The sequence below is a fragment of the Mus caroli genome, chromosome 5, assembly GCF_900094665.2.
Source record: "Mus caroli chromosome 5, CAROLI_EIJ_v1.1, whole genome shotgun sequence".
NCBI lineage: Eukaryota > Metazoa > Chordata > Mammalia > Rodentia > Muridae > Mus > Mus caroli.
The window spans coordinates 95868442-95889607 of NC_034574.1; the positions used below are offsets into that span (position 1 = coordinate 95868442).

Sequence of the window (21166 nt, forward strand, 5' to 3'; positions counted from 1 at the left end):
ATATGCCCAGGAGTGGTATTGCTGGATCTTCCAGTAGTATTGTGTCCAATTTTCTGAGGAACCTCCAGACTGACTTCCAGAGTGGTCGTACCACCTTGCAATTCCACCAGCAGTGGAGGAGTCGAAAATATACTTCTTATTAATTCTCTGAGACTATCATCCTTTGAGAGTGCAGATAGGCCACATTCCCCCCCTACTCTTCTTCCTAACTTTTGCCAGATCCATCTTCCTACACTCCACCCAACTTCATGTCCTCCTTTTAATTATTAATTTTTAAATAACCCATCAAGTCCAAGATTTGCTGCCCATACACAGTTGGAGCAGCTGACCCACCAGGGGCCACATCCTTAAAACTGGCTCTACCTCCATCCAGTGTCAATAACTCCTCTGCTAGTGTGTGTAGGAGGTCAGGAACCCCTGCCTGGTCCATGCTGGAATGGTGACAAGGATAACCTTGTTGCAGATCTTGTGCCAGCAAACCCAGCGGCTGAGGATGCATGAGTATGATCGTCCTGTTGTGTCCAGAAGATGCTCTTTCACCCTGAGGCGTTTAAATCTCAGGCTCTTACATTCTGTCAGCACCCTTTTGCTGAGCCTTGGGGGAGGAAGATGAGATGGACGTTCTGTCTTTAGCTGAGCATTGAACAAACACTTGGTCTTGGTTGATCTAAGTAACTAAGTAACTAGGCCCACCCAGTTACTCTGAAACTGAAAGCCCCACGTGTTCTCTTCAAGGCACCTGTAAGGGAAGTGTCCTGAGTAACACAGCACACATAACGAAGAAAATGCACCCCAGGAGGGTGTCAGAAGGATGAAATCTGCTTAGTTTTTCAAGTCCCAGTACATTGCTTTATTATCACATCCTGTTAGGGCAACAGACACATCCTGTTGCTCTGTTTTACATTAAGGCCGTAAGATGATGTCTGGAATATACTGGGCACTAAAAAATTATAAATGTTAACTGAGTAGACTGAAGGTTGAAATATTCCCAGAAGTAAAGGAGAGTCCATTCCTAGTTCTCAGAACTCTATGAATATGCCTTGTCTTTGTCACTGAGCCAGTGGGCACCATTCTTATCCAAACCATCACATTCTATTCCCTGGTCCCCATAGACCTGTAGCCACATCATAGCGTAAAAATGCATTCAGTCCAACTTTGAAAGTTCCCCATGGTCTATCAACGTTGTTTAAAGGTTCAAGGTTTCTTCTAAGATTCATGGCGATCTTTAACCCCAATCCACCAATCCGATCCAAGAGCAGACCACAGACTTCCAACATATAATGGCACAAAATACACATTACCATTCTAAAGCAGAGGAAAGGGACTATAGGGAGGAAGCACGTCTGAAAACCAGCAGGGCAAACTACAAGCTCTATCTCCATGTCTGATATTAAAGCGCTCTTCAGATCTCCCATTCCTTTCAGCTGTGTTGACTGTAACACACTTCTCTTGGACTGGTTCCACATCTCTTGGCAGGGATCCCATGACTCTGGCATCTCTAACATCTTTGTGTTCCCATGGCAACCCAGGTTTCACCTTGCTAGCTTCATGAAATGGCTACTTAGAAGCTTCCCTGGGTGGGCTCTTGCCCCGAGGTCACCACCCCCTTTATCCCATTTAAAATCAAGCTTTCTTTAAACGGGTTATCTCCTTGCACACTGCACTCAGCTCCATCACTCCTTCTTCCCTTCTTCTTGAGATTTACCTTCTGTATTTCAGCCACTAGTCTACGTGCTAAACATTTATTTAGTGCCAACTATATTCCAAGCATTATCTTATGGCCTTGACCAAAATGAATGTGGGCACTGCCTTCAGGAAACTTAGTAACCAATCAATGTGTTGGGATTTGAAAAGCAAAGCTTTGTGCAGCTTGCTTCTTTGCATTATAGATCTTCATAAGAGTGACTCCTAGTGACCGCACTACAGAGTCGATACTCACTAATACACTTCCCTTCTGGGGTCCCAGAGTTCAAATTGCCCTCAGCACTCTCTTCCATGCTCCCACCAGGACAGCCCACTAAATACAAAACTACAAGCTAATTTTGTGTTCACAAAACTGTATCATTTTGAGGAATGCACGATAGATAAATAAAACCTACATTGGGGCTGGAGAGATGGCTCAGTGGTTAAGAGCAGTGACTGCTCTTCCAGAGGTCCTGAGTTCATTTCCTAGCAACCACATGATGGCTCACAACCATCTGTAATAGGATTTGATGCCCCGTTCCGGTGTGTCTGAAGAAAGCTACAGTGTACTTGTCATATTTATATTACTACATATATTAAATATATATTTATACACAATACATTAAAATAAATAAAATCTTCTTTACAAAAACCTACATTGAAGTTATTCGATGGGATAAAAGATGGGAGAAAAATACTAGTTTTAAGAAAGTATGGAGGATGCTAAAGGGATATTATGATTACTAGAGAAATCTACTTGTGGTGCATGCTGAAGTGGGCAGAGCTACAAGTCCATGGCTGCATACGTGGGAAATGCACGGTACCACACCAGCAGAAAAGGAGATTGAAAGGTGTCAGTGGCAGCACCCGGGAGATATATCTGTGGAGAGTTCTGTGGCCATTCCTTCGTTGTAGCTTTTATTTTTATGGTGAAATAAAAATCAGAGTGAGATGGCATGGAGAACGAGTGTTGATACTTTTGAGTGGAGATGTGAAGGAATGAAGCTGTCACCATAGGATGCTCAGAAATGTAAAAGGAGCAGAGCTCTGGAGCAGTGGCACTACTGCGCTCTCTGGTTGGTATGCTCTCCGGTTGGTGCTGTGCTATTAGTGACCATGAACTCTCTCTCCAGCCTCCTTCAGCCATCCCAGTGGATTTACCATCCAAAGAGATTTGCTTGCCCAGGCTGACTCTAACTTGTGACCTCCTGCCTGGACTTCCCAGGTGGCTGGGGACACTGGAGTGGCACCATTGTGCCTCACATGAGGAAATGGGTTTTACCAGCATTTGAGTTTTGCTGGGAAGAAAGACAAAATGACAATGGAAGTCTAGACATGGAAGATCATAATGTGATTTTTTTCCAAGAAAACAAAAAGAAACCATAGTAGATTGTATACAGTAGATGGTTGTGAGGTCACAGGACCGTGAACATGAGGCATCACCTCCCACAGAGTGCATCGCTCATAGGAACAAAAATGTAAAGGAACTGAGATAAATGAACTTCATTTTTTTAAATAACAGACGTCCATACATAAGACCTTATGGGTATTTTGCTTGCTTTTGTTTTATTATCTAGCTCACGGGCATACGGAAAGAATCACAGAGAAGGGTAGACAACAAGAGGCGACATGAGGAAAGATCACTGTAGGTGAGATTGAATTTGGGGATTTAATAGGACCCGAACTGCCCCATCAAACAGTTCGTCGGCTGTCCAAAGCCTAGTCAGGGAAAGCCTGCTTAGTAGGGATTTATCTCGGCAGCTGGACTAACCACTGTATCTTTCCAAATAAGAACTATAATTTTCTCTCTGTTTCTATCACAACATACAGTTTTATTGAAGTTTCAAGGTAGGAGAAAAAGGTCCCATGAGTTTATGATCAAATTACTGGCAGACTGTGGTGCCAAAGATGCAATTAGTCAACAATTCCTACATGAATCTTGTTTATAGGTCAGTGAGTAACGCGGAATGTTAATGGTGGAGAGTGTTCTATCTGACACTAAATATCTTGAAGTTGTTATTTATGAGACAAGGCAAAAAGCATTTTCCATGAATGCTGACAGGCACTATTCAAGTACCACATTTAAATTATGAAGCTGGGGCTTCAAAATACCAACTTGGGAAACAAGCAATCATGATACAAGGCATCTTATGCATTAGATCAGAAACCACCAATGAATGAACTCAATAAACATTAACCTGGAATTTAATCCCAAATTTAGCTGATTCCTACTCTGCCTGCACTTGGAAGACAAATGCTGCCCTAGCAACGAAGGTGTCATATGAGTAAATCAGTCAGTGAAATTCACTGAGATGTATGAGCTCTGCATGGGATCATCAAATAGACTCAAGTGAATAGAATAGCATCCTGAAATCTTACATTGATTATCTAATCTCAGTCGGGGGGTTCTACCTTATCTTTTATCATTCAGTTCCCAGACAAAAGACACAAAACTCTTATATTCATAATAAGTCATAATCAACACTAGAACTAGGCAGATATCTACCCTCTAAACTATTAGAATCTACTTCCCCATCAATAACCTCAAATTATAATTTGTTATGTTATATCTGGGCTGCTCTTAACTGCAATTGGCCAGTCCTCATGGCCATGTTTCCAAAATTCACCTACCCCATGCTGTTTCTTCTCTCTGTCTGTTTCTGTCTCTCCCTCTGTCTCTCTCTGTCTCTCTCTCCCTCTCTCTGTCTCTGTCTCTCTGTCTGTCTGTCTGTCTGTCTCTCTGTCTCTGTCTCTGTCTCTGTCTCTGTCTCTGTCTCTCTCTCTCTCTCTCTCTCACACACACACACACACACACTCTTCAGACCAAGTCCAAGAACCAAAACCCTTCCTATCTGTCCTCTGTCCAGCTATTGGCTGTCGGTATCTTCATTCACTAATCAGGGATAACTTGGTGGAGCAAAGCTACATAGTATCCCTTGTATACATGCAGATTCTCTAGTCCCTGCGGGCAACCAGGACTTGGGGGCCAGTATATAGCATTATAATACAAGCACAAGACCAAACCTCAACAAAATCTAATTCTAATGTCTTCAAAAAAGGCTTTCTTGAATTGTTTTATATGTGTGTGTGAGCATGTTCATGCATGTGCATATGTATTTGCATGGACATGTGCATGTGTGTTTGTATGTGCATTTATATGTATATGTGCATGTGTATGTATATAATATGTAACAACCTCAGAAGTGAAAGTTGTTTTCTAAACTATAAATAACAAAAGTTTTGATCAACCACAATTAAATTTTAGGGGGTTTTCTTATTTGTCTTTAAAGAGGAGTCTCTAAAACTTTTATAAGTTTATAATTCCATTAAAATATAAAATTTCCTATTGAAATAAAATATAAAATCTCCCACCTGTGACACTATTTTTATGTACCCATAGCTAAAGCCATTTGCAGTCTATGACTTATAGCCAAATATATATATATATATATATATATATATATATATATATATATATATATATATGATCTGACTGGTGCTCAGAGGAGAATCTAAAAGGTAAGGAACTCTCTTTGTAGGCATTCCATGTGTGGAGGGAGCCAGCCGAGTCCCTGCTGTCACACGTTGGTGTTGATCCTGATGACCTACCCAGGCTCTAGCCCAGCCCAGTCACTGTTCGCAGTGTGGCACTAAGTTGAATGATGTCCCCCTCCACAGCTCCATACAACACTCAGTCACACACCCTCCGGCAACTCCTCGGATGGAAAGTACTGCTCACTAGTCTAACAAGCAAAAGTCCACAGAATCACAGAGTTAGATGAAAACTTAAAATTTTAAGAAACTACCCAATGAAGACATTCCAGGAAAAACCCAATAACCTCCGAAACATTCACCCAGGCCAGTCTGACTCATAGGAAGGCAGCCACGGATGCAGTTCTAAGTGATGAACTCTCTCCTCTGCTGCTAATCCCGAGGCTATTCTGTACAGCCTCAGTTCGCTCACCTATTGACACTTGTGACTTCAAATATTTGACAGTGTCTCCCGTCTCCCTGGTGAGGTAGCCTCTCTCTAAACTGACCGTCTCTGCATCTGTTCCCAGCAGCATCCTCTCCTTGGCATGTTTTCAAGAGAAAGGAAAACATGTTCTTCTGGGTATGTGTTTGTAGCTGACACATCTGACCAGTCAGGAGCAAGCGTCAAGTCCCGGAGGAAAAGTGCTCTATCACATCCATTTTGAGATTTATGTGTAAAATTTCTAATTCAAACCTTGGTTAATGTCAATTAACCACCAAATCTTGTGTAACTGCTCTAAACGTCCCATGCCTCCCTCCATCACCTTGCAAACGCCACTTCACCACAAACATACACAAATTTCCCGTCTCTACTTCTCTTTGGTATGCAAGCTGCTGATAGTATGTAAGTGTCTCAGATTTTCCAAAGAAATGAAAGTCAGGTGATGGAAAACTGTTGCTTTGCTGGCAATAATTCTATATTTTTCTCATGATTCAAATGAAATTAAAGTGATGTGCACATTCTGATTCATGTGGTTGGCACTTTGCACATACACACCTACACAATAAAAGAGCATGCACACATACACACTTACACACACTACACACACGCACATGCATCCATGCAAATGCACATACAGATACATACTATACACACATACACACTACACACATGCACACACACACATACACACTATACACATACATATACAGGCACATACATGCATGCAAATGCACACACAGATACATACTATACACACATACACACTACACACATGCACACACACACATACACACTACACACATACATGTACAGGCACATACATGCATGCAAATGCACACACACATACATACACACTATACACACTACACACACACACATACATACTATACACACAGGCACATACATGCATGCAAATGCACACACACATACACACTACACACACATGCACACACACATACATACTACACACACAGGCACATACATGCATGCAAATGCACACACACATATACACTACACACACATGCACACACACATGCACACACACATGCACACACACATACATACTACACACACAGGCACATACATGCATGCAAATGCACACACACATACACACTACACACACGTGCACACACACACATACACAGTTCACACACACATGCACACACAATACACACTACTCACACACAGGCACATACACATACACACTATACACACACACACATACACACTACACACACATACATGCACATACACGCATGCCCACTGGCTGCTGGAGTCTTGGTAATTACTTTCCGAGCTCCAAGCTCCGCATCCTGCCAGCTGCATTCTAATCGCTGCAGAATGCTGAGAGCACTGTGTGTGTCAGCAGCAATTTTCAAAAATGGAAAAAAAAATAAGCAGGCTGCAGATTTTTTGTAAATAGAAAACTGTCTGAAAATCAAGACTAAGCTTTTAGCTAAGGCCTTTGCTAATTTATCCAGACCCTCACATACACCTGTGGAAACTGAGCCGTGAGGAAATTAACTTGTCCAAATTCACACAGCTTCTGTGTGTCAGGTTCAGGCTTTGTTCCACAACTCTTGCTACAGCCAAGCCACTCTGCACATGGTTAATCCATTGTGAAATCATCCCGAAAGGATGCCATTTCCCAAAAGATGACCCTGGTGTCTTGCAAATATTATCAGATGATAATCTCATGGTGAATGCAAGGCTCTAAGAATACAGCAACACCTCAGGCATAGGGATCCAGTTACTTGCTGACTGAGAAAAATACTACACCTGCCCAAGGTAGGCAGATTCTGTTTACAGTGTCAATATCCTTCATAGCTGCCCTGTCTTATCAAAAGACATTTAAGGGGCTGAAGAAATGGCTACAATTAAGTGCATAAAGCCCCCGACAAAGGATTGAGTTTGGTTCTTAACAATACACATTAGGTGGCTCACAACCACCCATAGCTCTAACTCCAGGGCATCCACTCCATCTTCTGGTCTGAGGGCAACAGCAATCACATGTACACACACACACACACACACATACACACACACACACACACACACACACACACAAGCACACATTTCAAATTAACAATAAATCTTAAAAAATAAGTTTAAAAAATGGTATTTTCTCTTGTTATAGCAGAGAATACTAGTCATAATTTGCTTTAAGCTAACAGCTCCCAATCAGGAAAAGAAGCCACTCTTGGACAGCCAGGGAGTAGACCTAAATAGTTCACAGTAAGTGCAAACTAAGCTGTATAGCATTTACTGATAGAGACCACACGTTTCTAAATTGCATGTTGAACAACCTTATAAGCTCAAGGTGGATGAAAATATCATGATATAAAAGTGATATTATGAAAAATGAATGAGCACTATTTGTATTTAGAAAGATGAAAGAAATGTCATGATTAGATCAGAGACCAACCTTCTCTCTAAATCAGAGTGGTAACACTAGTTCCTTATTGTCTCCATGTGTGAGTGCGTGTGTGTGTGTGTGTGTGTGTGTGTGTGTCTGTCTGTCTGTCTGTCCTTGTGTTGCTATGGCTTAAAAAGGAATAGTCACTTTTTAATGAGTATCAAGTATGCCACACATCATAGTTTGATTACATTATAAAGTTTAATCTGCACACAATCTTGCTTGCCCAGTAGTGTTGACATGATTAGTCTCACTTTACAAAGAAGAGCTGTGAAGCTCAGGGGATTTCAGGCCCCATTTCTAATGAACTGCAGAGGCTAAGCTGAAATCTCCACATGCTGAATGTCAGATTCCATAGTCCTATACTCCCATGATGCGAAGATACCGTGTTTTCATTAGAAACTGCTGAGGATGCTGTGAGTTGTTACCTACGTTATCCACTAAATAGTCTGCTTTTCACCCTGTGCATTCTATCATTCTCATCTAAGTATTTATAACCAACAGAGAGATAGACTCCGATGTATAATTGTAATAATAAAAGTAATAATATTTCATTAGAATACTATTCCACTCTGAGGAAAGGCACCTTAATTGTTGGGAGAGGTATAAAACAAGATGTGGAATCCTTTCTGGAAAATTCTGTTGGTAAAAGGCTTACTTTTATCTCAGTGATCAATGTTAAAACGTGGACTCCCCAGTTTATATGGCAAATAATATGATATATATTTAAGGATGGCAGATAATATGGTATGCATTTAAGGAAGGTTTAAGTATCATAGGGTTTTAGTGCTATGAACAGACACCATGACCAAGGCAACTCTTATAAGGACAACATTTAATTGGGGCTGGCTTCAGAGGTCCAGGTTCAGGTTCAGAGGTCCAGTCCATTATCATCATGGAAGCATGACAGCATTCAGGCAGGCATGGTGCAGGAGGAGCTGAGAGTTCTACATCTTCATCTGAAGGCTGCTAGCAGAATACTGACTTCCAGGCAGCTAGGAGGAGGGTCTGAAAGCCAATGCCTACAATGACACAACTACTTCAACAAGGCCATACCTACTCCAACAGGACCACACCTTCTAATAGTGCCACTCCTTGGGCAGAGCACATACAAACCATCACAGTAAGTATTATACTTCTCACTTGCAGCAAAGATTAACATTGCAAAACATAATTCTACTAACAAATCAATGGCACAGTGTCTATCAGACATAAATCTGTTTAAGCTCCCGAGTCACTGAAATACCGCTCTCTGACATGTTTCCTAGACATCATCCTTCCCAGATTCTCACATACTGAAAGAGGAAACCAAAGTCTGAGGCAGATAAAAGAGAAGGCTGGACTCCATTGTTCATGCTGGGAACCAAGAGTCACAAACAGTGATTTAAGTAATAGATGTCATTTACCACAGGTAGGAGTTCTATGGCTGTGATGAACATCATGAGCAAGTACAACTTGGGAAGAGTCCATCATCAAAAGCAGTGAAGGCAGGGTCTCAAGCAGGGCAGGAAGCTGGAGGCAGGAGCTGATACAGGGCCCATGCAGTGGTGCCTTACTGACTTGCTTCCCATGGCTTGTTCAGCCTGCTTTCTTACAGAAACCAGACCACCAGCCCAAGGATGGAGCCACTCACAACGAGCTAGGCCTTCTTCCATCAACCAATAATTAAGAAAATGACCTACAGGCTTGCATGCAGCCCAATCTTACAGAGGCATTTTCTTAATTGAGGTTCCCTCCCCTCAGATGACTTTGGCTCATGTGAAGTTGACATAAAAGTATCCAGCATACCACGGCTTTTCATGGGTCAACAATCTATGCACCACTAGCTGGATCAGGGTGTTCACAGGCTGAAGGGATGTTGTACAGCTTAAGTTCATATAGGCAGCAGATTTCCATTTCCTGTGGTTCTAAGATGAAGATCTGAATTTCCTTGCTGGCTGACAACCAGGACTGTTATCAGCAGCCACCCCAGTTTGTGACCCTCAGATGAGATTGGGGCTCAGTTCTTCAAAGACGACATGCGGATGTCTTAGTGTGATAAGATGGAGCCTACACTCAATCTGGGAACTAACTATCACATTACCTCGGTCACAGTGGCAGACTAGAAAGGAGTCAGTCTCCATCTGTTGGGGTGGGGGATGCTTAACAAATGCTGAACTCATTGATATCACTGTAAATTGTGCCTTAGGACAGGAAGTCCTCGCAGTGAATGTATTCACCCAGCTCTGCTCCATCATCAATACTTCTTTCCATGATTCTAAATCGATTATGGTTTCTGACATGAACAAAGATTAAAGGTTTTGAACTATTCCTCTAGAAAAATCTGAAGATCTACTAACAGGAGACCCAGAGTCCTGCTAACTTAGTCACATTAGCAAATTGTTTTAAGATGGAACAAAGCAAAGAGCAATGAGTGCCCTAAAGTCATTAAGAGTCAGGTCAGAAGGGCTCTCCTTGGTCCTCTTGTCTCACAATAATTCATGGAGTCAAAAAATTTAAAATAATCAAGACTTGAAATCAGCAGTAATATCTATTCCATGCATGGGATAAAACAAACAAACAAAAAGATTTCATTCTATATGGCTGGGACTGAGCAATTTTGTGTAAATGTTAGTACCTATTTCATAAATATGATTTTAATCTCTGTGTTTTTGAGTTTCCCTCAGCAATGAAAGTAGAACCTTATTAAAAGACAAGCTTTGGAAGTCAAAGAGTGAAGAAGGCACATTCAGAAAGAAATGAGTGTGTTTCAAATCAGAAGAGGCCCCCAGAGCCATCCATTAACCTGCTCGAGGATTCATTTGCCATTCATTCATCTGATGAAGGCTTTGTCAGGGTCCCATTCACTGCCATCCGTCTTGAGGAAGCAGAGGGAAGAGACATGTGAGGAGACAGCTTTAGTCTAGAAAGTTAGCCCATTCATTCGTCACAGGCCTGATGTTTCGTTGTGCCATTGTTGAGAATTCATTGTCCGTAATCCACATAGTGCAGCTGCCGGGAGCTCGGTGTACCAGTATCAAGAAATGAAATCCCCATTGATGGAAAATAAGGCCCCAAAGTCAATGTCAGATCATTGAGAACAAAGATCGGACATCAGATTCAGAAACTCAAGACTATGTCGGGGGCTGATGAACCAAGATCCATCTCGTCCCTGCTGGCAGTTCCTGGAAACTGAGCTTTAGAGGCTCTTAAGATTCAGTAGACTGAACTTTCCCAGGTCTCCCTGGAGCCAGACCTGAGTCAGGACAATGAACGAAAGCAAAATGAAATAGGAGTGTGTAGGAGAGCTTGCCCATTGCTCTCTACACAATGTTTCTTCTTGTTATGAAAGGAGATGGAAAAGCCACGGCTTTGGGCAAGTGAGGAAAGATATCGCTATAAAGATCCCCAGATCTCTGTGAAATGGTCGCCTGTTTCCCAGAACAACACAGCAACTCTGACTCAAAGGGAAGGTAGAGAGTTCAGACATGCTCTTTGCATCCAACATCGCAAGCCGGGTCCTATCTCCTAGGTATCCAGAAGCAGACCCTATCTCTAGGAGAAAGCTATGCATGGAGTGAGAATTCTGGCTTATTACTATAGCTCCAGCACCCAGCCTGGCACCTGGAACACACAGTAGGTGTGAAATGTGAAATAAATGCTTGCTAAAGTGTATAGAATGGCAGTGAAGAGGAGCCTGACTGACTTCAAGGAAGAACTCGAGACAGAAAAGGAAATACACACAAGACAAAAAGTAAAGAATGGCTTCCTATCTGTGTCTAATTCATGCACATTCTTCTAGCTCTTCAGCAGTGGATTACGTCACATGTGCAAACAACAAACAAACAAACAAAAATGTTTACAAACCTAAGAGTTCTTCTCCCTAGTGTGCTTTTTGGTTAACCAGGTAAAATAAGCAAAAGGAGATAGTAAATGGTAAGACTGTTAGTGAAACTATGAGGAAACGTTAACTATATTGCATTATCATGCCAAACGACATTATTAATAGATATTGTGAGTAAATACAATAGGGGTTATCAATATTTCGTCAAAGAGACATCAAATTACCTACTTCTTTTCTGGTGTGATTCAAGTGATAGTTTTAGTTTACGTTCACAGAGCACACATCATCTATAGAGCTGCAGCGCGTGAACATTTGTATAGATTTCATTAAATGTTAAAAGATCTCAGATCCAGTTAGAGGACTCTTAAAACCAAGAATGTCTTATATCACAATGGTTATTTTAAAGTGTTTCTGAATAGCAATTTCACGAGATTGTTGAAATATAGAGAGATTATTACTATTCAATAAGGCTGGGATGTTACAATGCTAATGTAAATACATATGATTATGATATATAAAAAGATGGGCATTATAATGTCTCTGTTATGTTAAGTGCTCTCTGAGTAAAGGGATCCGGATCCTAGTAGTTAAAATATGGGTAGCATCTCTCTACTGCTTATGCAGTAAAGGCACAGTATCAGCCTGTGGCACTGCTGGCCTAGCAGGAAGCTTTAGATAACTGCATGTGCATCTTCAATGAAGATGGGAAAACATGCTCACATGCTCCTGTATCTCCCTATCATGGTAAGCCACCGAAGCTACAAAGCAACGCAGCCAACTCATCGTGGGCAGCAACACCTCAAACTGGAGCAGAAGACTGACAGGGAGGCTCAGCCAGCAGAGAGGTGAATTCAGATCCCCAGCATCCAGGTAGAAGAGCAGTTGTGGAACTGCTCCTATAACACGGGCACTGGAATGGGTATGCACCGAGAAACTGGCAGTCCATGGAGATTAGTGGCCAAGCAAATTGGTGAATTATCTTTTCAGTGGGAGACTGTGTCTCAAAAAATAAGATGAAGAGCAATTGAGAATACATTTAACATCCACCCCAGACATACATATACATATACACATACACATACACATACACATACACATACACATACACATACACATACACATACACATACATATACTTGCATACACATAAACACATATACCACACAGACACAAATACACGGGCATATATGCATGCACACACACATGCATATATGCACAAGTATTTTTAAAAATACTATGAACCAAAATAAACTAGTGTATTATCTCCATTGTTGCTTTGCTGGAAACTGGCACAGTAGTTGGAGAACAAGTCTTAGAAATTAAGAAATAAATAGAAATACTTCCAACAAGAAAAAAATTTACATTTCAAAGTCAATGACGTCCAAAGCCAATCCCTTTCCATCCTCATGGACTGTAGTACAGAAATGTTCCCTTTGTCCTCTTAGGAAACAGATGCTTAGCAATTCAGAGTGGGGTTGGATTTCAATAAAACTATCACAAGTTGAAAATATCCTAAGCCAAAGATGCATTTACTGCATCTAATCAACCACGCATTGTTGCTTAGCAGCACAGAGCAGTGAAGCAGCTGTGGCTCAGGGTCCCTGCTCAGCTCTGGGAGAGAAGAGTGCTGCCTAGATCTCTAATCTGCATATAGCATCAAGATCAAAGATAAGCTTTCCTCGTTGTGTAAGGGTATGTGCATATAAATCACACACACACACACACACACACACACACACACACACACACACACACACACACGTTTCCAAACCTGACAACTGTCTAGAAATTCGTATATAAACACTGAGGTTCATAATTTATTTTTGGTAGTTCAAAAACAATCCTTTCCCTGTGCAAGAAAACATGGTATGGTATTTCCCTAAAAATGGAGAAGGAATCAGGGACAAATGATCCAAGTGTGGCTTTTATTAATCGTTCACCTCTGAGGCAGACACGTCAGAATGAAAGTCAAGTAATACAGCATTGAAAACATACACTGTGGTGTAAAAACCGGAGCTGATTCACGGACACTTCCGGGTTACGCTGGCACAGTGCAGACACTGCTGAGCCAGCCCTAGTTTTTCTGCCAAGGAGATCCATCTCGCTCCAAGCTCAAAGATGTGGGAGTGTCACTGGCACAAGAACCACTCTGCGATTAATGGTCTTTGACATTTTCTCTAATTTCCCTTTCCCTTCCCACTTTCCTTTCTTAGCTGGCCCTGGGGTGAAAAGCTTGCTCCCATCAGCCGCTGCTGTGATCCGCAGCCAGAGGCTTGGAGCAACTGAACCGCTAGCCAAACAAACCCTTTTTGTCTTTGTGGCTGAGACTTCACAGTCCAATCAAGGTTCTATCTCTATTTCACAGCACAGTGACAATATCGAAGACGTTTTGAACAGCTTATCAAATATGATCCAAAGAGAGCCAAGGTAAGAGAGATACTCAAATTCACTGCTTCACAAAGAGTTATTGCTTCCTTTCAAAATTAATCCCATCAGTACCTTCCTCCATCCTGGAAAACTATTCTGTCACAATCCTCATTTCTCTTCCCAGTCCCTCTTCTCTTTGCTTCTCTCTGGGAGCCTTCTGCTTGCTTTCTGCGCTCATTTGTCTTGGCTTTCATTCTTCTCCTTTATGAATCTGGCACCTGTCTCTCCCTTTATTTCTGTGTCATTCTGTCCCTGACGCCTGCTGTCCTTCATGCGTGTGCCTTTTAACACCCAGGATTCCTTCTCCCATAATGGGTACGCTTTTCCTGCCACTAACCATTGTAGGCCTCCTTTATCTGTGAGGACTCAATCTGCACTGCTAAATTGGCAGCAAAGAATTCCACCCAAGAATAAGAAAGGTAAGATGACATACTCAGATAAAGGTATCCAAACCAGGTGATTAGGTCCAAAAGTGTCAAATCAAATAATGTGCAGACTGGACATCTGACATGACTCTAACTCGACAAGAATAGTTCAGCATATTTTGGTACAGAGAGAAAAAAAATGGATCCCAGAAAGCTGGGTGTGGACAAAAGAGATAGCAGAGAAAACCAGGAGCTCACCAGCAGTATCTGCTGGTGACTGCTCCACACCACACAGTGTGCTAGATTGCGGAACTGGAGCAATCTTGACTCCTGTGCCTTAAAGAGGCTCTAGTCTAGAGGGAAATGAGGCAGAGCACGGGGGGAGGGGGGAGAAGGCAGTGTAAAGATGACGTAAAGCTGCCACATGGAGAAAATGCAGGCTCGACTGGAAGCTGCAGGAAAGAATGCTGCATTTAGCTCTATGTAGCCAGAGCTTAACTGCTTTAGAAAGCTCAGAAGCTGTAGAGTCCTAGCGTTTCTCCCTTTCCTGGGTACTCTAGCCTCCCACACAGTTAGACTGTAGCTGTGTGACTGAGTTCCAGCCTGTAGGAGGGAGCAGAAGAGAAGCATCACTGTGGGCCTTGTCCGTTAAAGTTCCACTGTGGATTTACTCCCTTCTGGCCATTTGGAGGCTCTAGTGCTTTTCTGTCGTGTTGTCCCTGAGAGGGCTAAACAGAATGCTGGCTCCCACCCTCCTTATCTTTTCCCTTTAAGCTCCTATCAGTCTTTTTAATTTGTTTCAACAGCCAGAATGATCCTGATTTAAGAATAAGGATTGAAGGATGTGAAGAAACTGCCCAAGAGGTGCAAGGCTGTCTGTGTCCCTCTCTTCCTGGATGGTGGACCCTGTCTGTCCAACTCTGTGTCCTATTGATATGTCGCAGTTCTAATATCCTTCAGCCACCCAATAAATACTTAATGAAAATACAGTAAGGAGATGTCACAGAAACAATCTTACGTGTGTGTGTGTGTGTGTGTGTGTGTATGTATGTTATGCACATGTGTGCACATGCACTTGTTAGTCTTTGCATATGTGGAGGCCAGAGGTTGACAGCAGGAGGCTTCCTCTATGGCTCTCCACTTTATTTTTTGAGACTGGATCTCTCACTGAATGCGGCACTTATGTCATCTAGCCTGGCTGGTAAGCAAGACCCTGGGGTCTCCTGGGTACTCTAGCACCCAGCAAAGCACCAGGGATGCTGGGGATGTTCATGGGTGGATGGGGATGCAAACTCGGGTCCTGATGTGCATGTGCAGCAAGCACTTTAACCAGGAAGCCACCTCCCTATCCCACATTTCTATTTTGTCTAGTATATTTCTTTGACAGTGAGAACGAATAACTACCGTTGTTTGCATTTTGTTCATTTATTCAGCCTAGCCATTTTTTTTTCTGAATCCAAAAATGCTCACTGTGTACAAAGCACTAGTAGATCTGTTCGTGACGTTACACTTCAGCATGAAATCGGCACTCGGGTGCGAGTCTCCAGCTTTAAGATACTAACAGTGCCCATCCTGTGATGGTGACCATTTCCCTCTCCACATGGATGCCTTGAGTGTGGAGTTGTCTGACATAATCCTCCCATTTTCCATGTAATGACACTTTAGAATATGCTGTGTGTAGGTCTTATTTAATGTCATCAGATCAAGTTTAAATTAGTATGGCATTTTAATAAATGATTTGAAATATCAATTATGTTTTTACCAGCTCATTCTTTAGAAAGTCCAGTGACATAATTATTATGTTTTATCACACTAATATTTACATACAACAGTATCTATTAGTAGATCTAATGAGAGAATCTAAGTTAGTTTTATTAATTAATGCATAATACCTCTGAATAACCATGAAATTGGGGTGTCATGTCATTAATTTAATATACATTGTGTGTGTGTGTATTGCTGAAATATGTTATAGGAAACAATTCAATATTTAAGATGTTTCCATTATGTAGCAAGCATTTTCAAAATCTTGCAAACATACTCTGAACACAAATCCTAATTCTGATAAAAATCACCCTCTAGCAGCAAGCATTTAGACAACAATAAAAATATAAATATTGCAAAGAAGTGAGAAGGCAGTAACTTTTGCTGAGCCATGGTGAAATGGGGTAACTGAAAAGATTTGTGCAACTGAAACTGGAACAGAAGTTCACCCCAGGAAATAGGAGGCACACCACGCGCATCCAAGTAGAGACACAAAATGACTTTCAGAAGGAGATATCTGGGATGCTGAGCAGAGGCACTTAGCTCCTCCTTGAACGAAGTTGGATAGATGGATGGATAGATAGATAGATAGATAGATAGATAGATAGATAGATAGATAATAGATATAGATGCATACATACATAGATAATAGATGTTAGATAGATGATAGAAAGATAGACAATAGATTGATAGATAGATGATAGATAATAATAATACATAGATGATAGATAGATAGATAATAGATAGATAGTAAGTATCTATCATCTGATAGATACTTAATAAGATAGGTAGATGGATGATAGATAGACTGATATATGACAGATGATAGATAGCAGATACATAGATAGATAGATAGATAGATAGATAGATAGATAGATAGATAGATACATACATACATACATACATACATACATACATACATAGATTGATAGATGATAGATAATAATTATAGATTGATAGATAGTAGATGGCAGATAGATGACAGATAGTAGACAATGAATAGATGGATAGATAGATAGATAGATAGATAGATAGATAGATAGATAGATAGATAGATGACAGATATATAGATGATAAATATTCAGAACAAGGATGTATTCAATAGTCAGTCCCCCTGCAGTGTCTGTCACCCCTACAGTGTATAAGAGTGGAAATCAGCCCCCAAATCCTGTCAGTGCAAATAATGCTGCAAAGCCTAGCTATTGGGAAGTTTCACACACCACACTGACTTATATTCCATTACATATAAGTAACCTGAAATCTCACAGTAGTCTGGAGTTCATGTCATCATCCCAGAAGACACCCAGGGCATACATGGATAGTAAACTTGAAAAGTGAACTGCTGTCTAAATTAGAGTGCCTTCTGCATGGGTCAGAAACCCCTGCATTGTACCACCTGGGAGCCACTGCTCCACCCCAGCACACATCTTCCTCAGAGACCCAAGTAGGGTTCTGAGTGTCAAATATGAATGTTCTGCATTCTTGCACCCAGGTGTTGTCAAGTGGGAAGGAATGGAGGCTACCACTCTCAAAAAGCAGAATGGGATGCCTGTCCCCTGAGACAGGGAAGAAAAACTCTCAGTTGAGGAGCTGCCTCCGACAGATTGGACTGGGAGCATGTCAGCAGGGCATTTTCTTGATTGTAACTGGTGTATGGGAGCCCAGCCCACTGTTGGCTGTGCCATCCCTGGTCAGGCGGTCTAAGAAAAGTAGTTTATCAAGGCGGGGGCTGGGTGGGGGGAGGGGAAACAAGCCAGTAAGCAGCATCCCTTCATGGTCTCTGCTTTGGTTCCTGCCTCTAAGTTCCTGTCTCGAGTCCCTGCCTAGACTGGCCATGATGCTGGACTACAAACTCTAAGCCAAATAAAGCCTTCCCTCCCCAAGTTCTTTTTGATCGATGACTTACCACAGTAACAGAGTCAAACTAGCCCAGGAAGGAAACAGTCCGATATCAGCATGAAAACAGACTCATAGACCAGGGGGAAAGAAGGGTGACACACACCGCAACTCGCTCTTGACAAGGACATCAAAAGCACAGAGTGGAGAAGGGACAGTCTTCACAGCAGATGGAATAGAGGATTCAAACTCGATCGATCCTCAGCTCTCCTCTTGTGCAATGGTGAACAAACTCAAATACATCAAATAGATGGAATAGGGGAGTTCACACTCAGTCCTTAGCCCTCATCTTGGGCAATGGTAAACTCAAGGACATCAAAAGCCTAAATATAAGACCAAAAACTGCAATTACTGGGAGAAATTGTCATACTGACAACAGCAACAGTTTTCCGAATCAGATCTCCAAAGCAAAGAAAAGACAACACATGACAAAGGGAATCACATCAAAGCACCAAGATCCACACAGCAAAGGAAAGCCTACGACTGGGAAGTCCATTTAACAGCACTCACAGGAAGGGGCAAAGGGTTAGCATCAAGAACACACAAAGAACCAAAAAGAAACTTTAAAACCACCCACTTTCAAAATGAAGAAGATCCAAGTGGGTGCATCTGATAAATACATGCAGATAGACAATAAACAAATGAGAAGACTTAATAACATTAGCTCTTAGGGAGTGCAAATAAAGTCAAAATTTATGGATGCTGTAGATTACTTGGACACATAGCCTAGTGTACATGGTGTAAAACCAACAGAGACTGCCTCAACCAAGATGCAAAGGGAAAACTGATGCCCAAGGTTGTCCTCTGACCTCCACAGGGCTGCCGTGGCATGTTCATGCTTGCATTAGTATACAAGAATGCATATACACACACTCCAAACAAACCTGGGGAATAAAACCTGAGCTTAGCCTCTGGCCTCCACACTCACAAGCATACATGCATGCACAAGTTCACACACACAAACACACAGATCCACGAGCACACACACACACATGAACAATCAATAATAACACGTGAATAAAGTCAATGTAAAACTAAACAATGCTCATGAAGATGTGGGAAAGGGGAACCATTCCTAATGGTGAGAATCAAAATTGCTAAGTCATGGAATTTTACCAATGAACCAAAATTAGAAGTGATACCTGATCCGACCATACCAGTTCTAGACATGTATCGAAGGAGATCAATTGGTCATTGCAAAGAGCTACCTGCAAATATGTATTTACTGGGGTGTTATTTCTTAGTAGCTAAACTGAGGAACCAAACCGTGTGTTCCTCAAGAGAGCCATGGAGAAAGGAAACATCATATATATATATATATATATATATATACCAGATGGAGTATTAGTCAGTGGCAAAGAATAAAATCTCAGGGATTGCAGTGGAATAGACTCTAGAAAATACAGTATGTTAAGGGAAATAATCGAAACACACACACACAAACATGCACAGACACACAAACACATACAAACACCAGTATTTCCTATTCTCTCATACATGGAAACAAACATTAACCTGAAAGTGAAATCTTTGCAAGATAAGGCTGGGAAGTGTATGGAGGGCAACAGAGGGATGGATATAACTCATGCATGCTGTATCCATGCCCGGAGATATATGAAATCCCATGAAACAGATGCTCATTTGTGTTCATTTTTAAAAGTACCGTAAGTACTTCAACGGCTAGTATATTTTCGAAAAATTGTTAGTATGTCCTTCTAAAGAATTAGAATCTGTTCTGTCAAGGAACTTTCCTCTGTATGCAGTGTGGAAGCAAGAGGTGGGTATCAGTCAACCATCCAAACTATTGGGGATGGTACTCCTCATGGATGGATACTACAAGCCACCACCATACAACAGCAACAAACCCCTACGAGTTGATGTAGCCTAAACGCAGTGACTAAGCTATGAGTGATTCCTAAGAAAGACATTCACAGTGAATGGCAAGTTTGAGTAGATCATAAATTCATATATGAAATATCAGTGAAACACAGTGCATACGAAAACAGGTGTAGGACTCAGAAGGAACAAAGCCAGCACGACAAACATTTGAGAAGTCGGGCATAAACCAAAGTGAAAGGTCCAAGGAAAAAGAACGTTTTACAAATGTAACACTGAACGGGCAATGGAAAATGACTATCAAGGGAGATGCCTAATGCTTGAACATAGAGGTGGTAGGAAATCAGGAGGCAGGGAGCTTCAACCCTAGCTAACACTGAGAGTCACTTAGCAGCCAACAACATTCATGACACTTATCTCCAGGTGTTCATGCCTCACCTCTAGCCCGATTCTTGATATCTGCCTCCAAATCTCTTCCAGATTCAGAAAAATATCTGGTATCAGTACTTGTTTTTCTAGTCTATTCCTGTGGTTTGAAGGTGGCACATTCTCCGGGAGCCCTAGTGTTCTCCAGAAGGTGACACCCTCCCTCAGATGGGACCCTCAGTAAGCAGGTAAGTCACTATGTCTGTATCGTGGTCCAGCCCCACTTCTGGTCCACACTCTGCTTCCTGACTACGATTAGCCAATCAGCCCTCTCACTGTGTCTGCATCTTTTTTTTTTTAATATTTTTTTATTACGTATTTTCCTCAATTACATTTCCAATGCTATCCCAAAAGTTCCCCATACCCTCCCCCCTACTTCAATACCCACCCATTCCAATTTTTTGGCCCTGGCGTTCCCCTGTACTGGGGCATATAAAGTTTGCATGTCCAATGGGCCTCTCTTTCTAGTGATGGCCGACTAGGCCATCTTTTGATACATATGCAGCTAGAGTCAAGAGCTCCAGGGTACTGGTTAGTTCATAATGTTGTTGCAC

The 21166-nt window shown here is 41.7% G+C and overlaps 1 protein-coding gene and 1 long non-coding RNA gene across 5 annotated transcripts in view; one reads left to right on the plus strand and one right to left on the minus strand.

Annotated features, from left to right (window-relative positions):
* Positions 1-21166, minus strand: part of Mapk10 (mitogen-activated protein kinase 10) — a 284681-nt gene that overhangs the window by 90340 nt on the left and 173175 nt on the right. The window lies entirely within an intron of this gene.
* On the plus strand, positions 13967-16414 carry LOC115031105. The gene is made up of 3 exons (XR_003836692.1): positions 13967-14059; positions 14264-14325; positions 15497-16414. It is a non-coding gene; the product is annotated as an uncharacterized LOC115031105 (long non-coding RNA).